The sequence below is a fragment of the Globicephala melas genome, chromosome X (assembly GCF_963455315.2).
Source record: "Globicephala melas chromosome X, mGloMel1.2, whole genome shotgun sequence".
Classification (NCBI taxonomy): Eukaryota; Metazoa; Chordata; class Mammalia; order Artiodactyla; family Delphinidae; genus Globicephala; species Globicephala melas.
Genome location: NC_083335.1, coordinates 32547063 through 32551965, shown reverse-complemented (window position 1 = coordinate 32551965; position 4903 = coordinate 32547063).

Genomic DNA, 4903 nt, shown 5'->3' with positions numbered 1-4903 from the left:
TATGAAGTAGACATTATCTCCATTTTCAGGGCAGAAAACTGGGGCTTAGAAATGTTAAACGATTTTCCCAAAGCCACAGAACTCTAAGATGACATATTCAGGAAAACACTTGGAGACAGAAGACAGGTTGCATGGGAAAAGAGGGGAGGGGCCAAAACGGGTATGAGGGAAAGGAAGAAATATGGCATGAACCCTACATTTCTACTTTGAGAAACCAGGTACATGCAGATAGCCTTTATTAAAATAAGAATAAAGGCAAATTGCAGTGTGACCTCCCTACACCCCTTCTCTTTGGTGATGGACAGTGAAGAGCAGGGAATAATTGAGTTCAGCTTGGCTATTAGGTTAGAAGCATCTCTGGAACATCCTAGTACATAGTAAATAGTTATATGAGTCTGGTGCTCAGAGGGAAGTTCTGGACTGAGAGTTCAAGTGTGGAAGACACAAGCCCTAAGAGTGGATTACAAGACCAAGATGTTTGTCAAACATTATGGCCAAGGACATGAATAACCCTGATAAAGGTTATCCCCACATTTAAAGGATGGGTAAAGAGACAAGGACCTATGAAGGAGACACAAATTGCTCAGTCCTTCCCTTACCATCCTGTTTCCCACACACCACAACCTCTCAAGAACAGGAGCTGGCTCAGGAAGAACTGGCTCAGGAAGGATGTGGGGATATGGAGGTTGAGGCAGACAGTGGTTAAAAATCCTTCAGTGTTAAGTGCTTTATCGACCAACTATTGTCTGGAGGTAACCAGGGATGAGCTGTGAGAAGCCAATCTCACTCAAATGCGACAGTATTTCCAGCTTGTTTAACAAGTCTCTTTCATTTTTAATGAGTTTTAAGGGGCCACTCAGTAGCTGATGCTTGCTGTGCTTGGCAAAGAGCCATCAACTCTGGTACCACCTGGTTTTCTTTTTTGAGTTTAGAGAAATTTCGAGGAATGGCAGGGAGGCTGAAAGCAGGTTCAAGCACCTTGGATTTGACCTTGAACAGTCTCCTGTGCCTTTTTCCTTTACTCTTGTGGGATACCACAAGCTAAATTAATGCTGCGGGAATCACTCCACAAATAAAAGACTCTCTGTTTGATCTTGGGGAGTCACTTATATCCTTCCCAGAACTTAATTTTCCTATCTAGGGAAATATTTTAGAAAATTAAAAACCAGCCTCATCCACAGTGGAAACAGATCATTTATTAAGTTCCAAAATGACTTGGAGGACATTGTTGTCAGTATTATACTACTGATGGAACCATTCTGTTCATTCTACAATGAATTGTTGACCATTTGTTATGTATAAGGCACTGGAAATACAGTGATAAATTGTATCAGACAGAGAAGGCCCTTGCTCTCACCAAGCTCACATTCTAGTGAGGAAGATATTTTTTAAAAAGTGAACAATTAATGAAGTAGAATGATAAGGTCTAAAGCAAAAATAAAATTTGATCATAAGAAAGGGTGTTGGGGTGGGAATAAGGGCAACTTTAGTTTAGATGAAGTAGTTGGGAGAGGCTCCGAGCTGGTATTTGTCAAGACATGAAAGATCAGAAGGAGCCAGGCATGCAAAAAGCCAAGGTAAAAATCTTCCCCAGAGGGAAAGTAGAGGCAGAGGACACAGAAAATTAAGAGGCTTTAAGTCATAAAAATGCTCGGAGTATTTAAGGAATTGAAAGCAGGTTGAGGACAACTGGATGTCCATATGCAAAAGACAGAAGTTGAACCCCTACTTCACGTCATACCATAAACAAAAATGAACCCAAAATGGATTAAATATCTAAATATAAGAGCAAAGAGCATAAAATTCATAGAAGAATACTTAAACATAAACCTTCTTGACCTTGGGTTATGCACTGTGTCTTAGATATGACACCAAAAACACAAGCAACAAAGGAAAAAATAAACTGGACTTCATCAGAATTAAAAACTTTTGTGCATCAAAGGATACTATCAAGTTAGTAAGAAGAGGGAATTCCCTGGCTGTCCAGTGGTTAGGGCTCTGTGCTTCCACTGCAGGGGGCCTGGGTTCGATATCTGGTCAGGGAACTAAGATTCCACAAGCCATGCAGTGCTGCCAAAAAAAAAAAAAAAAGAAAGAAAGAAAAAGAAAGTGAGAAGACAACCCACGGAATGGAGGGAAATGTTTACAAATCATATATCTGGTAAGGACCTAGTATCCAGAATATATAAAGAACACTTACAACTCAACAACAAAAAGACAAACAACCTAATTTTAAAATGGGCAAAGGACTTGAGTAAATATTTCTCCAAAGAAAATATGTAAATCGTCAATAAGCTGGTGTGAATGTAAAATCATGCAGCTGCCATGGAAAAGAGCTTAGCAATTCCTCAAAAAAGTTAAACACATAGTCATCATATAATCCAGCAATTCTACTCCTACCTATATGACTCCCCCCAAAAAATAAAAACAAGTATTAAAAAATTGTGCATGAATATTCAGAGCAGCACTTTTCATAGTTGCCAAAAGGTTTAAATAACCCAGCTATCCATCAATTGATGAATAGATAAGCAAATTGTGGTATAGCCATCAATGGAATATTAAACACCTATAAAAGGAATGAAATTCTGACACATGGATGTCATTATGCTAAATGAAATAAGCCAGACACAAAAGATCATATATAATATGATTTCATTTATATGAAATGTCCAGAATAGGCAAATTTATAGAGACAGAAAGAAGATTATTGTTTGCTAGGGGCTGGGGGGAGGGGATGGAGGAGTGATTACTCAATATGCATTGTTTCTTTTAGGAATGATGAAATATTCCATAACTAGATAATGGTGAAGGTGTCAGTGTCACAGCTCTGTGTTTATACTGAAAATCATTTAAAATGAGTGAATTGAATGGTATGTGAATTATATACCAAAAAGCTGTAATCACAAAAAAGCAGGCTGTTATAGGACAATAGTGAGGGAAAGTGATAGAAGGGGCAGAGATGTAAATTACCTGAGGATACCATCGTCCTAAGGTTTCATGCAGATCTAAAGCTTATAATGATAAATGTAGGCTGAGCAGCTTCTTTGGCCCCTCTGTGCTAGACCCAAGGTCTCTAAAATCAAAGATCAGAGAACCCTCTAACTCGGGGAAAGAGAATGCTTTCCCCAATTGAAAGTAATGGAGAGAGGATACAGTATGCTTGTTCCAAGGACATGGAAGTTTAATGGTTCCAACTGCATAACATCAAAAGCTCTACTGTCCGGAACTGTGGCTCAAGGATCCCCTTGCTAACATTAACAGCTATATTTTATTAAATGCTTACTCTGTGCCAGGCATTATGTTAGATAAATTCATATAGGTTATCTCATTTGATCCACACAACAATCCAGTGAGGATTTTACACGTTTGTATCCCCAATTTGACAACTGAGGAAACTGAGGCATAGCTGGGTGAAATCCTTGCCTAAGATTTCATAGATAAGAAAGAGTACCAAAGTTCTGTCAATCTAAACTTGCTCTTAAGCTCCACATCATACTACCCTGCCTCCTCTGACCCCCAGGAGTGCTCCTCTTTGTGGTGTTAGAAGAGGGGGCATTGAGATCCTTCTAGAAGTTAGGGGTATGCTCCTAACACCTTTTATTCTTTCTCTGGTAAATTTAGTGGGCTAAATAGACAACATTTTGGTCAACCAGAGGTGTAGCTGGCTGCTTTAAAGGAGATAGGCAGAGTTATTAGAAACAACCTGTCTGTACACATTCATGGTGCTGCTTCTCTGACCCTTTAAGGTCTGTGAGAAAAGAGAAGTGTATGTTGGTCATCAGAGTTCAGGCATGGTTTCCTTCATCACATAAACAACTTTACTCTAGAACTGTAGCTTAAAGGTGTCCTTAGACAGCAATCATTGCTAAAAATACTAAGCACTTACTATCCAGTAAGCACTGTGGTAAGTACTTTTACATAGTTTATCTCATTAGATCCTGACAGCAACCTTGTGTAGGAGATACTGTGTTATCCTCTTTTTTATAATTGGAAGTACTGAAACATAGCTAGAACAAACTTGTCCTAGATCTCTCAGCTCATGAAAATACTGAAGCCAATATCCACTTTCAGTCAGTCAGATCTCAGAGCCCTTGACTTTTTAAGGATTTTTTAAAAGAGTTATGGTAAAAACACATAAGTAACAATTTCCATCTTAACCATTTTCAAGTGTACAGTTTAACAGTGTTAAGTATTTTCACATTGCTGTGCAAAAGATCTCCAGAACTTTTTCATTTTGCAAAACTGAAGCTCTATAGCAGTTAAACAAAAACTTCCCTTTCTCCTCCCCAAAGCCCCTATTAATCATCACTCTACTTTCTATTTCTATAAATTTGATTAGTTTAGATAGCTTATGTAAGTGTATTTGCTCATTTTTTAAATTGGGTTATTTGATATTTTTGAGTTTTAGGAGTTAATTATATATTATTGACATTAACCCCTTAGCAGACATATGATTTGCAAATATTTTCTCCCACTCTAAAGTTTGATTTTTCACTCTGTTTTGATTGTGTCCTTCAATGTACAAAAGTTGTTAAGTTTGATGTAGTCCCATTTGACTCTTTTGCTCTTAGTGTCATATATAATAAATCATCACCAAATCCAATGTCATGAAGATTTCCCCTATGTTTTATTCTAGCAGTTTTATAGTTTGGGGTCTTATGCTTAGGTCTTTAATCCGTTTTTAATTAATTTTTGTATATAGTGTAAGATAAGTGTATAACTTCATTCTTTTTCATGTGGATACTCAGTTTTCCAAATACAGTTGTTGAAGAGACTATCCTGTTCCCATTGAGTGGTGTTGGGACCCTTGTCAAAGATCATTTCACCATACACATGAGGTTTTATTTCTAGGCTCTATATTCTATTCCATCTGTCTATATGCCTGTCTTTATGTCAGTAACAC